The sequence below is a fragment of the Rutidosis leptorrhynchoides genome, chromosome 5, assembly GCF_046630445.1.
Source record: "Rutidosis leptorrhynchoides isolate AG116_Rl617_1_P2 chromosome 5, CSIRO_AGI_Rlap_v1, whole genome shotgun sequence".
In the NCBI taxonomy this organism is placed as follows: domain Eukaryota; kingdom Viridiplantae; phylum Streptophyta; class Magnoliopsida; order Asterales; family Asteraceae; genus Rutidosis; species Rutidosis leptorrhynchoides.
The window spans coordinates 174,012,031-174,034,819 of NC_092337.1; the positions used below are offsets into that span (position 1 = coordinate 174,012,031).

At 33.4% G+C, this 22,789-nt stretch overlaps 1 pseudogene; it reads left to right on the forward strand.

Moving 5' to 3' along the window:
- The first annotated feature begins 254 nt into the window (after positions 1–254).
- LOC139849167 (uncharacterized) overlaps positions 255–22,789 on the forward strand; it is a 159,376-nt pseudogene continuing 136,841 nt past the window's right edge.

A 22,789-nucleotide genomic window follows, 5' to 3' on the forward strand; every position in this document is an offset into this window, starting at 1 on the left:
GTAAATATTAATCTCATAGGTATAAAATGATCGGAAAAATCCGGGTCGTTACAGAAGGGCATTATGGGCCTCAACTTACAGCAAGAAAAGTCTATGACGCTGGATTCTATTGGCCTACAATTTTCAAAGACGCACACCTTCTTTGTAAATCCTGTGATGCTTGTCAAAGGGCCGGAAAAATAAGTCAACGTGATGAAATGCCACAAAATTTCATTCAAGTATGTGAAGTATTTGACGTTTGGGGTATTGACTTTATGGGTCCATTTTCAAAATCTCATAATAATCTCTACATTCTCGTTGCCATTGATTATGTATCTAAATGGGCAGAAGCACAAGCTCTCCCAACTAACGATGCACGAGTTGTAGTCAACTTCTTAAAACGTCTTTTTGCTAGGTTCAAAACACCGAAAGCTTTAATAAGTGATCGGGGTACTCATTTTTTTAATAATCAACTTGAGAAAGTTCTCAAAAGATATGGAGTAACTCATAAAATCTCAACTGCTTATCATCCACAAACAAGTGGACAAGTTGAAAATACCAACCGAGCTTTAAAACGTATTTTAGAGAAAACCGTAGGATCAAATCCGAATGAATGGTCCATGAAATTGGAGGATGCACTCTGGGCTTTTAGGACAGCCTACAAAACTCCAATTGGAACCACACCTTTTAGACTCGTTTACGAAAAAGCATGTCATCTTCCAGTAGAAATTGAGCATAAAGCATTTTGGGATTTGAAAACATGTAATCTTGTTTTACATGAAGCCGGACGTCTACGGTTAAGTCAACTAAATGAATTAGAAGAATTAAGACATGAAGCATATGAAAATTCGTTAATCTATAAGGAAAGAACGAAGAAATGGCATGATAAAAGAATTCGAAGTTCAAAAGAATTTAAGAAAGGAGACAGAGTCCTTCTTTTCAATTCACGATTCAAGCTATTTCCTGGAAAATTGAAATCAAGATGGTCTGGACCATTCATAGTCAAAAGAGTTTTCCCATATGGAACAATAGAGTTGATAAATTCAAATGGGATTGAATTTAAAGTTAATGGTCACAGAGTTAAACATTACATACATGGTCCGATGGAAGTTGACAATGAAGTCAATCATAATTTCACCACCAAAGAAAACCCTCAGAATGAGAACATAAATATGTTTTCAACATATGCAAAAATCAAAATTGGAAGAAGGAGAAGCTTCAAATTGGAGTGATGAAGAAGAATTCCTATACAAACCTCCCATTCTAAGAAACAAAGAAAATTGTGAACAAGAAGTTCAAATAGAAGTGAAAGAACCTAGAAAAGATCACTTGGAAAAGGTTAACAAACCAACTCTACTTACTAAAGTAGGAGACCCTGGTGAATTTATCATTTCTTGCTTGCTTAATGATGGTGCTATGTATAATGGACTCGCAGATTTAGGAGCAAGTGCAAATGTTATGCCTCTTTCCTTGTACAAAAGATTAGGTGTGGGTAAATTAAGACCAACCAGAATAGGTGTTCAATTATTTGATCAAACCATTAAACACTCGGTTGGAATAGCCAATAATTTACTTGTTAAAGTGGGAAGTTTGACCTTTGTTGTAAACTTCATAGTTATTAATATGGAGGAAGACCTTGATATTCCTCTAATTTTAGGTCGCCCATTTTTAGCAACCACCGAAGCATTCATTGATGTAAGAGAAGGTAGAATGACACTTAGGGATGGTGACAAATCGGTTACCTTTGTGAACCGAAAGTTTAGATCTCCACCAACCAAAACTGTTGAACCAATAAAAACGCCTAAGTGTGGGAAAGATGAAGCAACAACCAATGATGACCCGATAACAAAGAACCCTGTTATTGATACGAAATTAGATGAACCCGTTTTCAACTGTTCAACGAAGAAACTTTATAAACGAATTCAAGATGCTAGGATTAAGGGGAACTTTAAGTTATGTAACCGATTAGTATCCAATTTGTCGCCTAAAGAAAAGGCAATGTTAGTTGAATTTGTGAAAGTTATAGAGGAAATCAACAATTGTATTAAAGCAAAAGTCAGAGATATACAAGTTGTTGATAGTCCAATTGAAAATGAAGTTAATCACAATTTCGACACCACAACTAATTAAGTGTGGGAAGGTTCGAGTCTTTTTAAGGATAATATATTTTTCTGTTAGAGTTAGATTTTCTGTTTTCGTATAGTTTTCGAGAATGGAATCCGAATGGTCTTTCCCTAGCAGACCCTAAAGAACTAGTCTTCTCCCTCCATTCTGAATTTTTATTTCTTTTAGGTTTTACGAGATGAAGAATTCCTTTGATCTGAACCATGGTCTACTACTACACGTTATGATTACTAAACGTAATAATAACATCTTCCCGAGTGAACTGGTATCATTCATAAGAGGAAAAATGGATGAAGTAAGGAAAGAACTCAGGAAAGATCATCATAAAACACATTTTGGTAAAGGAAAATCAAAATCCGCAACAAAAAGAAGAGCACGACACCTTGAAAGATGTCATAAATGCGGAAAATGGTCACACGAAGGTAAAAGTTCGAACAATCAAACATATTCAAATACCGAATTTGTTACTATATGCAGAGAAGGACCGTTCATATGTTTAGAAGAAAAGTTATTAAAGAATCGAGGTTACGCTTATGTAGCTATGGAAAACCAAATCACATGACTCTCCTATGAGTCGGCTAAAGCAGGTCTCTGAGAATTCTATCTCACAAGTAAGTATGTACAGTTTTTATTTTATTTTTATTGCTTTTAACCTTTTGATAATAAATGCTGAATCGTTCGCTATAAAGTATTAAATTGATATTCAATAAAATTAGGTATGCGAAACCGAAATTATTGATATCATACAAAAATTTATTACATCACTGCGAAATTTACCGTTTATTCATAAGGTATAAATATCTTTAATTAATCAATTCAAAATATTTCAGAAATTCGTCAGGAGTAAAATTAGGTAAAATAGCCGAAATTATTTTACCCAAAAGAGGGACGTATATTTTTGATAATATTTGATTGATTAAAGTGGGATAAAAGACCAAAAAGATTTTTAATTTTAATTTTTACCTTGTTTTTAAATTAATATTAAATTATTATTGTAAAATTTTAAAATCAATATATTTAAGTTTTTTTAATATTTTAAAAATTAATATTTTCAATATAAGTTTGTAAAATTAATGTATAAAAATATTAATAGTATTAATATGAATTTTTAATTTTATGCATTTTAAATTTAAGTTTGGTGTGAATTTAAATACAAAATTTACTTTATTTCATTAAGTTAAAAATATGATTTCTAAAATTTGTCGTGAGTTGAAGACTAGGTCGTTGAATCGAAATTGCTTTACCCGAAGGCGGGACGAGAAATTTTATTATCATTATTTTTTCGTATTGATTTAAAGTATGCCAAAAACATAAAAAAAAAATAATCCAAAAACCTATATTTTGTCCAGGGACGAACTAGGTCAACGTACCGAAACGCCCTCAATATAAAAGGAAACAAAATTTTAATTTTATTTCATTTTTTATTGTTTTATATGTAAAAGGTTTTAAAAAAAAAATACACCCCATGCGATCGCATGGGGTTTGTGCTTCAATACCATGCAGTCGCATGGGGACCAAATGCTGGTCAGCAACAAAAAGAGCAGCGAGCTGCTTCTGTCCACACTCATCACACACACAAACATACGCAAATACACACAAAACCCTCTCAAAAATCATCATTTTTCAACCAAATTACTCGAAATTTCTTGCAATAATCCGCTATAATCATGTCTTTCTTCAGATGGGGAAGCAGAAAGGTAAAGATTTCACCCCTAAAACTCTTAAAATTCGAATTTTAGTGTTCTTGAGCTAATTTTTACCTAATTTAATTTTGTTAATTTCTAGTGTAATTAGAGTTAAATTGTTAGTATATTATGCATGTATAACCTAGATTGATGCTATTTGTCATGATTTGAAGCCTTAAACTTCAAAAATTTTAGAAATCTAGGGTTTGTGTTCTTGAGCAATTTGGGGCTTTTTGATATAAATAGGTTATGGCCGATTTTTGTTATGAATTAGTGCTAAATTAAGTAGTGTAACATGTTTAGGTTGCTAAATGATCCAAACATTGATCCTAAACATGATTTTTGAGAATTAAAGTGGACTTTTTAAAGTCTAAAATTCATGAACTTGATTAATTTGATATAAATGCCATTTGAAACTTGTTTAATTGCTAGTAATGATTATTTTGACATGTTATTTGAGTTGAATGCTTATGAACTTTATAAATATTTTCATATACGCTTATTTGAAAAAGTGTAGAATTGATAAAAAAAAATGAAAATGAGTATAAGTTTAATATGGATTAAACATATTATTGTAATTGTTTTAATTTGTTATTTTGCTAACACTAATGCATATTTGGATGCACAAATTTTGTGTTTAATGTGTTTTGCAGAGAAATACAGATACGGACGGTGCATCATCGTCTAGGCACCCTGATCCGGAACCACAGCCAGAGATGCAATATCACGAACCGGAACAACAATCTGAACAACAACAACATTATGATCAACACGTACCATACTATGAACCGGAGCCACAATTTTTTATTACCTACATAGTATCTCCCGTTCACCATATAATAGAACACCCAACAATTCATGAAGAACAGTTGCATCTCAATTTAAGGATTGATAAAAGTTGGAGAGATTACCCGACGTACTAAAGTAAAAAAATTTAAGCTTTGGATCAAAAATGTAGAAGTTCCAAGGGTAATAGATTGGGAGCCTTTGGAAAGGGTTGACCTAGCTAACCCAGTTAGGCAGCATCTAATCCAAAGGTATGGCAGCTCTTCTTTTACTGATTGAGAACGTTTATTTACCACTCGTAGGCCAGTATATAAAGAGTGGTGTTTTGAGCTAATGAGTACTATAGCTTTTAATAAGGATGTAGATAGGTTAGACGAAAAGAGTTTTCTTAGATTTTTAGTTGGCTGTAGGATGTACAGGATGTCCATGCTGGACATGGCCAGGGCTTTACAGATTTACACTCCCGCTGAATTACTATCACCTGATTGTACAAATTTGATTTATCATGGTGAGCGGGTAGATAGAAATTTTGACGCTAACGCCATTTGGAGGCGTATGTCAAATTTTAATGTGTTTTCGCGGGGAGGAAGACACTCCTATTTAGATATTAATAAAGCCGAGCTTCGTATAATACATAGATTCTTAGCAAACTCGATTACACAAAGAGGTAACAACAAGGAGAAAATGACCTTACACGATTTATTTTACCTTAAGTGTATTCGAGACACTAGAAGCTTTGTTAATATCCCCTACTGTGTTGGTTTTTATCTGTCCAAAATGATGGAAGGTATACAGGAAGGGGGAATAATAGGAGGAGGTATTTTTGTTACTCTCATTGTAGAGTATTTAGGTGTAGATAAGGAACAAGGGGGTCCGATGATGGTATGTAGGGAACAGGACAAGACTTTAGGTTTGCAAGTCTATCAAGGTGCAAAGGTATTGACTAGGAGACCCAATCAGGCAATGCCATATCGGGGCAACCATCCACAGGTAGAGAGGGGTTCGGATGATGAGCTAGAGGAAGCAGATGACATCAAGGATGTAATTAGGGATAGTTTTACCGACGTTTTCCAGCGTATAGATGAGGTAGAAATGACTAATGAGGATATGCATCGTCAGTATGAGCATTGGCAAGCCGCGAATGAGTGTGAGAATTCCATGCGACGCTAACATGATAGCTGGCAAGTTCATCAGCACCAAATCATGAGCCAGCTATCATATCAGGTACCAAATAACTACATCCCGACTCGGCCTGCTTACTATCCACCACATCAGCCCGACATGCGACCACCCTTTGACTTGTACGATCCCAATCAAGCCTACCAGAACACCTATCACCAACCATTGAACTCGAACGATGATATGAACTGGAACCCCTATCCAAATCAATAGTGTTTCATTGGTGATGTCTTCCCTTTTATTATTTTTATCTATTTATGCTAAACATTTAACATTTTTATACTTTAATGTAATGTTTAATATTTTTATTATTTTGTACTAATATTTCATTTTTGTAATTTGAAAGTGGGATATTAAGTCCCATTTCAAATTACCATGCATGTTTATATTTGTGTTGTATGTATTTTATCTCATGTACACAACAGGGTAAAACAGCGCATTTTCAAAGACTGGCATTAAGTTCAGCAAAAGCTATTAATTTTGACGACAAAACGAAAAACTAGTGTTATGTAACAACAGACGGAATGAACAAATGATGTGCACCATTTATCATTCAACACAAACAACAATATGTTTGGAAACTTTGGTAAACTTTAATCATTTTTCTACGCTATTAATACCCTCAATAATTTAAATTGCTACTGATTTCTTGCAAATGAGGGCATTGCAAGTTCTTAAGTGTGGGAAGGGGTTAAATTCTTTCGGATTCTTTTAAAATTTTAATTTAAACACTTGGTTAACATTAAAAATACTAGTAACACAGTAGTTGTAATAGAATCTAGTGCTCTCTGATAATAAAGAACAGCCCTAGTCTTATATACTGACTACTCAATTCTAGTAAAATTTTTCAAAATTTTTAACTAAATGAACTCAAAATCATGTTTATACATATTTATGAACGATAAAACTAGGTGTTAACACCGAAATTATTGTTACCTCGTAAAGGACATAAATTGAGAAACAAACCAAAATGCTTGAATTAATTTAAAATGGAATAGAGGAGAATAAAAAGGCAAAGAAAGGAAAATAAAAGCCAAGTGTGGGAAAAATTTACCAAGTTATTTAGAACATATATCACATATTTTTGTACAAATAATTAAAGATACTTTTGTTTGGAACGATATTAATCAGTTTTACCCAGTTTATTATAATATAAATAGAATTTATAAGGAAGTACAGTCTTCCGAGAAAAAAAGACACGCGCTTCTTGATTTAGGTCAGGAAGTTGTCGTCCAGACCAGTTGTAGAATCTACGAAAAACCTTGAAAAGTTTTCTCGAAAATCAGCTGGAAATCCACGGACCTCAGCATCAAACAGAGTCGCCAAGTGGTCAAACTTATCCTAACTATGAGAGGATCTGTCTCGTACAATGGGGGGGCACCGTGCAAATTAGCTTATAAGACTAATGAATCAGATCCCCAGAAAGGATAATCTCCTTAAAGATCAAAAATCAGCTTTTAAGACTGATATTACTCAATCCTTGAGATTGACCTTAAAGATTGAGAATTACAAACTCATGGAATTCAATGATATCTAAACTCGAGCTTGAACGAGAAAATATTTTGATCAAATTACAAACCGATTTGTTTTTTGAAAACCTATTTTTTATGCGTTCATTACCATTGAACGTAAAATTCTAGGAATTCACCTGAAATTCATTAGGTCACCTGAACCAAATCGGGTGTCAACCGTAAGAACGTTGGTTGCATAGCATGGTCGGAGACAGGACATTGTGCAAGACCGAAAAACTATAGGGTGATCTTTACTATTGCTCCTACAAAGGATAGTAATTGCATCCGACACGTTATAGACCATAATCAAAAGCATGTCACGGGACATTGCCTTAACAGTTGCTTGTTCAACACTTTCCTTTACAACCGGACGGTAGTTTACCGAAAGGTAATATACGGAGCAAGTAAACTGGACGTGTTGCTTTCCTAATATAAGGTTAGCAAGTGGGTGACACAAAACCGCAAGTTTTAAGCTAAAATTTTCAAATCTGAAACCCACAAAACCCACAAACATTTTGCAAGCACCGGTGAAGGGTTATTCCGAAAAACTTATCTAGGGTAAAAGCTAGATTGAATTTTTAAAAGATCAAATGTTTTCATAAAGATCTAATTTCCTAAAGGATCTAATTTTTTATAGTCATGTGGGGTTGTAAACCACATCGTTACTACCATTGTTCATACCGCCGTATTAAAATCACTGATGTACAAAGTGTGAAGAATAAAGAAGTGATTCTAGTAAAGTTTTATTCAAGTTCTATATTGCTTGAGGACAAGCAACGCTCAAGTGTGGGAATATTTTATAATGCTAAAAACGAACATATATTTCATAGCATTATCCTTCAAGAAAGACAACCTTTTAGTTGCAAGTGTTCTATTTACAAGTGATATTCGTTTAAATAATAAAAGGTGAAGACAAAAGACAGATTCGACGATTTGAAGATGCAAACGACCAAAACGCTAAAAAGTACAAAGTACAATCCAAGTGGTTCAATTTATTGATAAGAAACGTCTAAAAATTACAAGAGTACGAGCCGCAAAACTTAAAGTATAAGATATTAAATAGTACGCAAGGACGTTCGAAAATCCGAAACTAGGACATGAACCAACTATCAAAGCGCGATGCAACGGACCTAAAATTACAAGTCAACAATGCACAAGAATATAATATAATATATAATTAATTATATAAAATTATATATATTATATTATATATTAAATAAATACGCGCAGCCCACGTTTAAAACTCAATGTGAGCTGAAACAGCTGGCCATGCGATCGCATGGCCAGAAGGCACAAAAGTCATGCACTCGCATGGAGTACTGTAGCGGGTCAGGTTCTATAAAATGCAAATTTTCGGACGAGTTTATGTACATCATATCCATCTACTCTATCTCTCAAATATATATTTATATTTATATTTTAATTATAATTTTAATATTAAAGTTTAATAATAATAAGGTTATGGTAGCGAATGTTGTAAGTTTGTAAGTCGAAATTCTATCCGTATAACACTACGCGATTAATACTCATTGTAAGTTATGTTCAACCTTTTTAAATTAATGTCTCGTAGCTAAGTTATTATTATGCTTATTTAAGATGAAGTAATCGTGATGTTGGGCTAAATATTAAAGATGGGGTAATTGGGCTTTGTACCTTAATTGGGGTTTGGACAAAAGAACGACACTTGTGAAAATTAGACTATGGGCTATTAATGGGCTTTATATTAACTGAATGATACCTCATTAATTTAATATAAAGGTTACAATTTGACGTATCTATAAATAACCACATACGCTTAATCGGGTACGGTGGGCGGGATATTTATAAATACAAGTTATTGTTCATTTGACCGGATACGGGGATGGATTAATAATCACTGGACTCATTAAAACAGGGTTGGATTACATTCAAGGGTAATTGGTGTAATTGTTAATAAAGTATTAAAACCTTGGATTACACACAGTCGATAACCTGGTGTATTCATTACACAAAGTATTAAGACCTTGTAACAGTTCGAATCCCCAATTAGTTGGAATATTTGACTTCGGGTATAAGGATAATTTGAAGAAGACTCTCGCACTTTATAATTATGACTGATGGACTATTATGGACAAAACAGTATGGACATATCGAATAATCCAGGACAAAGGACAATTAACCCATGGCAATAAACTAAAATCAACACGTCAAACATCATGATTACAGAAGTTTAAATAAGCATAATTCCTTTATTTTATATCTCATCGCACTTTTATTTACTGTCATTTTATTTATCGCACTTTTAATTATCGTACTTTTTAATTATCGTAATTTTATTTATCGTCATTTTATTTATCGAACTTTTAACTATCGCAATTTTATTATCGTCATTTACTTTACGCTTTAAATTAAGTCATTTATATATTTAATATTTTACATTAGGTTTTAATTGTGACTTAAGACATAAAATCGACAAACCGGTCATTAAATGGTAAAAATCCCCTTTTATAATAATAATACTACTTATATATACATATATACAAATATAGTTTAAAAAAAATATAGCGTTAAACTTGGCTAGCTCCCTGCGGAACGAACCGGACTTACTAAAAACAACACTACTGTACGATTAGGTACACTGCCTATAGTGTTGTAGCAAAGTTTAGGTATATCCACTCTATAAATAAATAAATAACTTGTGTAAAATTGTATCGTATTTAATAGTATTTCGTAACAAAAATATAACTATTTCATACTACACCTCGCACACATCAACATACTGTATGTGAACTTATCCTAGGATGAAATGAAAGCACAGTTCCATAATGTAACTTTATCCTTTCAGTTACATGTTGAAGTTAGGGTTAACATTAACTAGATCAACATTTAGTTGCAATCAACGAAGGAAGATATATATAGAGTATCCACATCAGTGTCGTAAATGTTTTAAGCAGTCCCCATCCAAGAGTATAACAAGATTTATAGATTCTCAAAGTATCTTATATTACATTTCTGAAAGAAAATGGCACGAAAGGTGTGATCTTTGAACAAGAGTGAACTCTTCGAGCAGTTCGTTCTGAATTTATCCTTATATACTTAAGGGGATGCGCGGATGAGAAGATACGTGAACCCTTGGTCATAAAGAATGGTTTACTCTAAGTGAAAGGAATCTCAAAAACGATTCCTTGTACCTCAACCTACTGATTCATAGTGATGATGTTTACGAGGGTGTTGCGATTATCCGTGAAACAGTGAGAGTAGAAACCCTCCTAGTGCCTTTTCTATGATAGGGTGACCACTGAGTGTACCTCAGAAAACTGATTTATCGGCCCGTGTTTTTGCCATGTCTAACCTTAAAAGGAATATTTTATGAGCGCAAGGACTTCTTAACAAATTTTATAAAACTGCCATCTCAAGTGGCTCAAGAGTTTTTAACAAAGATTAATAGTAAGTTTTATGCCTAACGGAGGGCGAGAAGAAGTGTGATCCACACATTGTGTAGTCTAATACGAAAACCTTTAATAAAATTAACCAAGGGAGTTTTGAAATACTTTTAAACGTTTGTTGTGACAACATAAACGGAACGAAGTTCCTAGTAACTTTAGAAGTATGTACAACGTGTACCATTTTGTAAAAACTTTTTGACTTAAGTTGAACAACTCAATAAAGGAGTAATTTTTAAATAATTTGGAGGTATAACTTGGTATGTACTAACCAAAATAAGTAAGGGTAAATTTATACATATATGATTTTATAAATCGCATAAGTGACAGAAAAGTTTTTAGTACTTTCGTTTGTCCATAAATCTCGTGAGGACCGCATAAATAAACATCGTTTAAAAATTTTGATAAACATAGTTTTTCGTATTTCAGAGGTTACGAGTTGAAAAAGATCGAGTTAAAAATCTTTAAATCATCAGGTGACATGTTACTAGGTAATGAAAACTAATGAATTAAATGTAGTTTTAATAATTATCGGGACATAAGTCTTCGGGCCAAAAATGTTCACGTGCGAAGCCATTGCTAAAAAGTGAGGTATGAAGGATAGAGCATGAGGATGAGAAGTTAATCGCTTCTTGATTTTGCAAAATGCCAAACAGGTTATGACTGATATTAAAGTCAGAATACTGATGGTGTTAATATCGATAGATGAGACTCTCTTGGAATAAGTCAGGACTTCGAGTTATGTAAGAAAGAGCATCGCTCCGACAGGTGTGACAAATAAGATTCCTGGGGTAACGCAGTAATTTTGAATGGTTTAAGTATTAGTGGATGTCCGAAGGCTCTGCATGACGTGGTAGTAAGTGCCTTCATCACATACACACACATGAATCTCTCAATTTCGACGATTGTAGAGTCTTCATGATGACTTGGATACGAATAAGCAACGAAAAATTTTATAGGACAAGCAACGAAAATTTTATGGAAATCGTTTAAGGTGACAATGTAAGAAAAGAAATGAAGTTCTTAGTAAACTAGGGTTATGTACAACACGTACCATTCAAGGTAAAATATCTTTTGAATAAAAGATTTGATTTGTACAAGCGAAAGTAAAATTTCATATGTATTTGTCAAAAATAAGTAATCATTTACTTTATTTTATGTAACATATACGATTTCAAAAATTTGCACGTATGGAAAATAAAATAAATTTATTTTTATAAAACTTTGAGAGGATCGCACAGTAAAATAGCGTGTGTAAAATTTTGGCAACAAAATTTTCATTTTTCGGAGGTTACAAGTTGGAAAAAGATTGATGAGGATTTGAGTAAAAGATTTTGAAAATTTTTGGGTGATATTTGAGCAAAAATATCGCGAGGTAATGAAAACTATTGAATTTAAATGTGGTTGATGACTATTAGTAGGGTGTAAGTCCTTTGACAAAAATGCTTAAGTGTAAAGTTGTTGCATATAAGTGAGATATGAAAGGGGGATTATGAGAATGGGAATTGACTACCCATTGATTTTGGAAATTTCAAACTGGTATGGCTAATATCGAAGTAAGAAGGATGATGTTGTGATTATCATCGAATAAGAAATTTCTCAGAATAAGTTAGGATTTAGAGTCGCGTAAGAATGAGTATCAAATAAGATTCTTGGGTAATCTTTAAAATAGAATCTGAATCGCTGAAGTGACGGGATTCAATTTTCTTTATGTATCGTTGTGCAAGTTTGTCCATTGTATCGGTTTCTTTTATGGCTAGAAAGTGAGCAGATTTGGTGAGATGGTCAACAATAACCCAGATAGTGTCCTAACCGCCTACCGTTTTTGGTAGCTTCGTGATGAAATCCATTGTTATTCCTTTCCATTTCCATTGTGGGATTTCAGGTTATTGAAGTAATCCAGATGGCTTTTAGCTCACCATTCTCGCGAGGTATACGAATAATCTTATCATAAATAACTTTTGCTTTCATCCTTAAAAGCCAGTCCGTTCCAACTATTTCATCAAAGCTTCCTAACTTGATGAGTATTATGTTAATCCTAAAGTCCATTCCAACTTTTACATCAAACTTCCTAACTTGATGGGTATTAGGTTAATCTTAGGGTTCATTCCAACCAAATCTTATTATACTACCGTGAAAGATTCCATCAATCTTCTCAAATGACATCTGCTTGTGCGTAGGTAACTAATCTTTTCCAACTACTACTTTAAAACTTCCAAGTTTTGTTGACATGAGGTCATCTCCAAATGACCTACTTGTTAATTTTAAGGTACTACCTAAAATTGTTCCTCTATCTCTGCCAGCTTACCATTTGTTTGTCCTATAGAATACTTAACCCTCATGGTTGTTAATGGCTTATTAGTCATAACACTAAGGTTCTTAGATATAAGGTTTCTATCGCTCTAGTTTTAAACAACTCCGAGAAAATAAAACGTTGTGACAAAACGTACCCTAACAAAAATCAGGATCCATGCGAGTCTCCAGAGCCGAGATAACGATTGCTCTATCGCAAGTAAGTCCAAAGTTTTTACTATTTGATTAATTTTTCCTTAAGTGTCCAGGGTGTCTATATCTATAACAAATTTTTGGGTTAGCAATTCTGCAATCAAGGCCCTTCTTGTATAGTATCTGGGATAGTGGTTATTTTTCCCTACCTCTAACAGACCATAATGCGTATACTCAAGTGATTCCTAGCAAAATTTTCTTTGTATCACTTCATATTCCTTATATAGTAGCATTGGGACTTCTGCATGATTTACTTCAATATAATCACACTGGCCTGGCGTCATTATATTGTACTAAATCGTTTGTTCATTCCAATATCACTCCATATGGTCAATGTAACGTGATCACTTCAAGTTCTACTCAATTGCATCTAACGTTGCTTATCTATGCTATCTCAAAACAAAATCTACATAATTAATCTCACGGTTTCTCGGTGTGGGTGCGTAGGTTCAGGTAATTTCGTTAGGTTCCTTTCTAGAAATTTAATTTGGGTCTCGTGTTGAGTTGTACGTGTAGCAAGTAGTAATACGATATGTTTTGAGGCAACTCCCAAGTCTTTGGGTATGGCTGAGCATCAGTAGAAGGCACTCTGACCTTGTGAAAGGAGATGTCCTCTCGACTTCTCTAATTCCTAAGAGTGTTGGGGACCTAAGTCCAGAAGTGTCGTTAGATCGTCGAGTAGTGGTGTAGAATGAAAGAGATAAGTGATGGTCATGAAGATGTACGGGATACGAGTCAACTTACGGGAACTGAACAACCTTCTAATGTTCATACATTGTACGTGGCTAATTAGAGTGAGCTCGGGGTGCAGTTACTCCGACAAGTCCTCACATGTCTCCTTCTCCGAGGATCAACCTTAGTGGGTGTGTATTCCGAGGGGTACTCCTCCTAGGTTACGTGAAGTAATGTTTCGATCTCTGGAACGGTGGAACGGTAGTAACAGGTGGACTACAATACTAGTCTTTAGGGTTAGACGAGTGGGAAAAGGGTTCAGAAAGACATCTGAACTAGGAAAGATAAATTTTTCAAGTCGGTACAGCGAAAAGCAGACGGGTAGCAAGCACGAAATCAGGCATAGTAACTACAGCAGCCTAGATCGTCTACAGCAGTGCATAGCATGTCAGTAATAGCAGTATCAACAGAAGTATCATGCAAAAAGCAGATAGTAGCATGCAGTAGCGAGAATAAGCAGTAGCATACAGTAAGTTCACATAGCAGTGAAAGTAGGCAGTAGCATGCAACAAGTTCATATAGCAGTAAAAGTAAGCAGTAGCATGCAGTAGTAGTAAGCAGTAACATGCAATAATATAATACAGTGGCATGCAGCAGTTCCGCAGAAACAGGTAAACAAGCAAGTTGTAGATTAGTCCTATTAGTGAATCCTACTCAGCCTAGTCTAGACTCACTAATGCAACCTAATTTCATACAACCAATGCTCTGATACTAAATGGGACGCCCCGTACAAAACCATCGTGTACGGATCATCAACAACATGATCATTACAAGGTCAAACATTATATGTTGTTTAAAAACCAGTTTTGCATTCATGAAAAGATAGCGTTATACAAAAGTTAACGTGCTTCCTATGAATAGAAGCACTAACATAAGTATGTGACACAAAGGTCGTTACAAAGTCATTGTTTGAAAATAACATAAGTTACGAATGCAAAATAAAAGTTCCATGATTGAGACATCTCTAAGTAATGCAGCAGAAGTCTAACACAGCGAGTCTGTAACAGCAAGTCTATAACACTAAGACTATAACAGCAAATCTAACAGTGGAAGCAACAACGTCTAAGCACTTGAGAAACACATACTTAAAAAGTCAACACGAATGTTGGTGAGCTATAGTTTATAATCAGTAAAGTAATGTAGACCACAAGATTTCAGTGCTTCAACCAGCAGTTTAAATTAGTATGAAAAGTATATGCTTAACCGTGGGCACCCGGTAACTAACTTAACGTAATAGTAATACCCCCTAAAAGTACACTTGGCGAGTGCGTATGTCCTCGAAGCATCAAACACCCATTAAATGCTAGCGCGACTAGCCCGAGTGGGGATGTCAAACCCTATGGATCCATATCTAATATTCGCGTTCACCGTTTCAAAACCAATGATTAAACGTTATCGTGCTAAGGGGAATCTTTATGCTGTTATATAACCCACACATATGTAAAGTTTAAGTACTCGTGTCAAGTAAGTAAAACATAAAAAGCGCATGTATTCTCAGTCCCTAAAATAGTATAAGTAAAAAAGGGAAGCTATAACTCACAGTGTATAAGCAGTAAAAGTCGGTATGAAAAGTATGCAAGTAGTAAGTCGGTCCGAAAGGTCGTCAACCTAAGTCAAAGGTCACTAAGTCAGTATGTTGTCCCCAAAAGTTTAAAAGTTCATAAATTAAGTTTAATGATGGAATTCAACATAACAACAAGTTCTTAATGTCAACTTGATCACAAAACCATTTTATGATAGTTAAAGAAAGCGGAAGCATGATAGTATATAAAACCAAGTATATATGTTAAACCATTTAAAATGAATTCCTTATTGTTATCAAGTCTTGAACATATGCTTACATATAAGAACAAGGGGAGAAGATTCATACCTCCTCAAGCTAGTTAAGGGTTGTTTTCAAATGAACAAGATGATGATGATGAAGATGATGAAGAATGGAGCTTCAAAATGATGAAACCTCAAGGAGAAATACCCCAAGCTATTAACCCAACACCCTTGCTATTGGTTAGGATTTATGTGACACTTGAAACTAGCTTGTAAAACCAAATTAAAACCCCTCTTTTACCTCTAAACAGGCCACGGCCTACAGCTCAGTTTTTGGAGAGTTTTCTTTGCAATTTTCAAATGTATTTGCATGTAAGAGTCAAAATTACTTGGTAGAAGAGTATGGTCTTGCACTTAAGGAAGTGTGTATATAGAAAGTAACAAAAGTAAGCATGGGTTGTCTCCTAGGAGTCCCAAAATCTGCCCACTCTTTATAATAATAACAATGTTTTAGTATATATATAAACTTGTTATATATATATATATATATATATATATATATATATATATATATATATATATATATATATATATATATATATATATATATATATATAAACCATGTATTTTATTAAGTTACTTGCATATTTTATAAACCTTTTATAAAATATAACAGAATATAATTATTTAAACCTATAAATAATTAAATATAAATTATCCAAATAATTTATCTCAAGTGATAATATTTTAGAAAATTTATTTTCTAAAGTTCAAGTGTCACGTATTTATTTAACGATCCAATCGTTGAGTTTAAATACATATAAAGTTTCGGTAAGCTTGTTATAGGGTATGACCCGACTTGGATCATAACACATTAGCCACATTAATTTAATATGTCTCTCGGGTATACGAAATACCTTCAATCTCCCACTTGCACGAGAAACATCAGAAATTAATGCAAGTGATGGATACCACCTAACGACCGTCCATCACTCCCAATATGTTATGACTTTGTGATATTCAATAACATCATCCTTTTCGAGTTCCCATCTCGAATATGAATAGGTGAAACTTTCATTTATCCTTTTGTCCTAGATGTCATGTTAGATCCAAGAGACACAAAGTGATCACTCTCTTCTAGATTTAACTTTATCAGGCCTTAGACATCTGACTCTCAACGAATAAGAGGGACAAATTCCATCTTAATTACATACGTCCTAAATATATACCTTGCATTATACCTGAGCTCTTCCTTATGAACTATCATATTTCAGAATAGCGAAGGAAAGAATCAAGGCACGATACTTGGTAAATATCCGAACCCAATATGTATCTCGGGTCAGAGGATACAATGATATTCGCCTTTACTCAAGATTACATGTGATCAACCATAAAGGCTCCATTTAGTAAATCTTGAGGGCGGGTCTTCCAATATTTGTATCCCACAAATATCTATGAACCTTGTTTGCAACCTTGCACCACATTCATCCCGTGAATGTATACCAATCCAAGTTCATAATAGTCTAAACCTCACACTTGCTCCCACAAATGTGATCAACTACGGAATTTAGAATAATTACTTATTCATGGATAAAATATACAAAATAGGAACCTGACTCAAGATTAATAAATTAACACCATAATTATATTAATGAGTTTGAAACACTTCGTTCTGTTACAATACATAAAACAGATCACAACCAATCACTAGAATATCGAAGCCCTAATGCACTAACATGCCCTTGAGGTTTTGCACCATGTAAGAGTTTCGTGAGTGGATCCGCTATATTAAGATCTGTGTGAACTTTTCGAATACATATATTTCCCTTTTCAACTTCATCCCTTATGTAGTTCAATCTCCGCTGAATGTGACGGGTCTTTTGGTGAGCACGAGGTTCTTTGATTTGAGCAATCGCACCCTCGTTGTCACAAAAGATCTCAAGAGGGTCCTGAATGGAAGGGACTACTCCTAAGTCGTCGATGAATTTCTTCATCCATGCAGCTTCCGGAGCTACCAATGAGGTGGCAATGTACTCTGACTCTGTAGTGGATAAGGCAACAACATCCTGTTTTGAACTCTTCCAAGAGACCGCACCTCCATTTAATGTGAAGACACAACCGGATTGTGATCGAGAATCATCTCAATCAGTTTGGTAACTCGCGTCCACGTAACCTTTTACAGCAAGTTCCTCCTCACCAGACCTATATATTAGAAACATATCCTTATTCCTCCTAAGGTATTTCAATATACTTTTGACAGCAATCCAATGACTGTTACTTGGGTTATTCTGGTATCTACTTGTCAAGCTTAGAGCGCATGACACATCCGGTCTAGTGCATATCATTGCATACATGATTGACCCAATAGCAGATGCGTACAGGACCTTTTTCATTCTCTCTTGTTCATCTTTCGTGGTAGGGCACTGAGATGAACTGAGAAGCATTCCTCTTTGAATAGGTACCAAACCTTTCTTAGAGTTGTCCATCTTGAACCTTTTCAATATCTTTTCAATGTATGCACTTTGATTCAAACCTATCAGTTTCTTGGATCTATCCCTGTAGATCCCAACCCCCAAAATGTATTGTGCTTCTCCAAGATCCTTAATGGAGAAGCATTTACTTAGCCAAGTTTTAACACCTTACATTGTCAGAATATCATTTCCAAATAACAATATATCATCCACATATAGTACAAGGAACATGATTGTACTCCCACTAGCTTTCTTGTATACACAAGCTTCATCACCATTTTTAATGAAGCCGAATTTCTTGGCCTCCTCATTAAAATGATGATTCCACATTCTAGATGCTTGTTTCAATCCGTAGATTGACTTCTTTAACTTGCATACCATTTTAGGATATTTCGGATCAACAAAACCTTCAGGCTGAACCATATAGACATCTTCCTCAAGATGTCTGTGACGACCCGGAAATTTCCGACCAAATTTAAACCTAACCTTTATATGTTTCCGACACGATAAGCAGAATTTGTAATGTTGAATCTCAAAAAGTTTGGAACTACATTCATGTAATCAATTACACTTTGACCGTGTTCGACGATTCACGAACAATTATGTGTATATAGATATGTATATATAATATATAATAACTGAAAACATTAACAAAGTATTTGATATATATGATACTTTACATGAAAGTATTTGTTTCGATATATTTATCGACAGAATTAAGAGATAATATCAAATGATTGAATTATCAGATACATTATGATATGATTATGGGCCAATGTTATGAGGTCCACTGTGATTTAAGAAATCTATTCTTTTTGACAATATTCGGAAAATGGTAAAGTGATCTATAAGTAAGAACGTGGAGTGTAAATAACTTAGATGTTGGATATCGACAAGTTAAGTAACTCGACATTTTTCATTAAGATGATTTCATACATTTATTAAACCTTTGGACTTTATCCCATGCTTCACCAACAGACTGTAATTTAAAAACTTGAAACCTTTTATGAATATATATAATTCTACTTTTCTAAAATGTTTTATGATATAACGATTTAAATTAATATTAAATATATTTATACGCGTATTATACGTACATAGTTTTATACTTTTACTATACTTTAACTTTACCTTTACTTTACTTTTACTTTACTTTTACTTTACTTTAACTTTAATAATTCACTTTAATAATTCACTTTAATAATTCATACTTTAATAATTCACTTTAATAATTCATACTTTAATAATTCATTTTAATAATTCATACTTTAATAATTCACTTTAATAATTCAAAAATCTATTATAAATAGAATTCAATAGGTTTTATTATTTCATAGAAATTTGAAAATATATTTCTCTAAACTCTCTCAATCGAATTACATATATATATTTACTTAGTATTATTTCAAGATATTATTAGTATACATAAAATACTACGACGGAGTTATATTCAGACGATTTCAAAATAAGTTTTCAAATGGGATAGAGCTAAGGAAATTATGGGTTATAGCTATGGAGGTTATGGATATTGTTCGAGGGTATTGCTCGTGAGGTCAACCTAACGTTTATTATTTTCGTTGCGTCTACGTACTTTCCTGCAATATTGAATCACAATATTGATACGTGAGCATTCATATCTTATCTTTTATATATTAATAGTGTATCCTTGACTAGTGCTCGAGTATATATGATTATGCATGTTTGTATGCTTAGTTTCGTCGTTAAATAGTTTATGATAAATCACGAATTTGATACATATGCTACTGAGATAAGGTATATGATATGCATGTCGTTGAAAAGCTAAAGAAAAATTAATAACTTTTCATTTAGAAATCGTGTGGGTTCGATGAACGGATTAAAAGATATGGTCAACTGAATTATTATTAATTTTAATATTATTATTAAAACGATTATTATAATTGTTATCAGTTGATGTTATTACTAAAATTATTTTTATTACTAAAAATTAATATTTTTATTGAAACTATCATTTTATTATTTTTATCATTATTATTATTATCAATATTATTTAATCAAATAAATATGCGTACAAAGATATTTTTATCACACGTAATATAATTACATTAATAATACATACCACTATATTTTTATGATATTAAGTGAATTTTATAAATTTTATTACTTGAGATATATAAAAGTATATTTTTATCATATATGAATTTAAATATAAATTTTTATTTATTAATAAATGACTTGTATTATTTAGTATAATAAGATCTGATAAATATATTTAAATATATAAAACGACTATATATAAGTTATATAATAAACATGTATAGATTTTGGAAGTCATTTTGGGTTAAGTTGACTTTTGTTGACTTTTGCATGTCGGTCTCGAGCATTAGGATTGTGATACACTACGACCTGACCTAAATTGTTAGACAGATATTGACCAACATATAAATATATATATACTTAATATAGGTTCATGAATCCGAGACAAACCCTGCACTTGTTCAGTGCCGTTATATACATAATTGCTACGAAATACAGTATTGTGAGTTTCATTTGCTCCCTTTTTAATTGCTTTTGCAATATATATTTTTGGGCTGAGAATACATGCGCTGTTTTATAAATGTTTTACGAAATAGACACAAGTACTAAAACTAATTCTACGTGGGTTTAAACCAGAAATATACCCTTAGCTTGGTAACATTAAACTACTTGTCTATGTACGGTAGGCGCGAATCCTAAAGATAGATCTATTGGGCCTGACAAACCCCATCCTGACTATGGGATGCTTTAGTACTTCGAGGTTATATTAAACACAACTGATCTGGTGTACTTCAGAGGGTAAAACATGAACGTTAAGGCTTGTTACCGGGTGCCTACAACTTATAGAATACTTTTATACACTTGCGAGTGTACATATATTTATAAACGGAAATCTTGTGGTCTATTAATATATTGAAATGATTGATATGATAAACCTATGAACTCACCAACCTTTTCGTTGACACTTTTAAGCATGTTTATTCTCAGGTATTAAAGAAATCTTCTGCTGTGCATTAGCTCATTTTAAGGATATTACCTGGAGTCATTCATGACATACTTTGAAAGACGTTGCATTCGAGTCGTTGAGTTCATCAAGATTAATATTAAGTCAATTATAGTTGGATGTAATATGAAATGGTATGCATGCCGTCAATTTTTGATGTAAAGAAAGTTTGTCTTTTAAAAACGAATGCAATGTTTGTAAAACGTATCATATAGAGGTCAAATACCTCGCGATGTAATCAACTATTGTGAATCGTTTATAATGTATATGAACGGGTCCTTTCAGTTGGTATCAGAGCGGTGGTCTTAGCGAACCAGGTCTTGCATTAGTGTGTCTAACTGATAGTTGTTAAGATGCATTAGTGAGTCTGGACTTCGACCGTGTTTGCATGTCAAAAGTTTTGTTTATCATTTTTAGTCGGAAATCATCTACTTACCATCCTTAGGAAATTACCTGCTTATCATTCTTAGTCTAGACACGTCTTGCTGCATTGATTGCATGAATAGTGTATAGACAAAATTCATATCTTAGCGTATCTGCTAAATCATATCTTATCGTATCTATTACCGTAAACTTTGCCTGACATATTCCGTAAATTCCTCCGTAATCTATGAAATCTTTTGATCTATATATATATATATATATATATATATATATATATATATATATATATATATATATATATATATATATATATATATATATATATATATATATATATATATATATATATATATATATATAGATATTCTATGTAGTTAGAATACCACCCGATAGCCGAAAAATCATTTCGTATCAAAAAAAATCCTTTATCAAATCGTACGAAATGGAATTCGTCATCAGTTCAAGTTCCTCGGATTCCGAAATGGAATCCCACTCAAGCTCCGAAAGCAGTGTGACTGGAATAGATCAACCAATCAGCCATCATCTATTCTGGATGAATTGGGGATGGGTTCGTAGCCTCCTTAATCATTGGAGACAAGAAGAAGGCGATCCTTTCCATCCACCACATTGCCCTCTTGGCAATGAACCTGAAGCACTTACCGGCGAACCTGTCCGAAACACCATTTTCTCTCTCATTTCCAGAGTATCTCGTCATGATTATATACTACACCAAATTCTAGATCTTATTTATCTGCTCGTCCGAACCGACAATCACCCCGGTGTAATAGAAGAAGTCAACGAGCTTCACGCTCGGGTAGTGGCTTTGGAGAATATGGTGCAAAGGTTACAAACACCAGCAGCAGCACCAGCAGCATAACCAGTACCACCATCAACAACATCAACAGTACCATTACCACCACCAACAACAACCGCATCGCAAACCTCAACTTCACAATCTTTCCCACGAGCATCGACGTCATACGCCATGTAGATACCAAGGAATACCACAACGATGAAGTACTGATTCATAACTTCATTGGGAAAACATTCTACGACGATTATGTAATTTCTAAAGTTTAGAAATTATCTATCCTAGCCTTAACCATAAATCAAACGAGTTTAATTTAATATTAACTCATTAAATCTATATTACATCTGAAGAAATATACACATATATATTTCCATAAAGACTGTAATAAAATTCTTTTGTACAAAATAGTAATTGTGA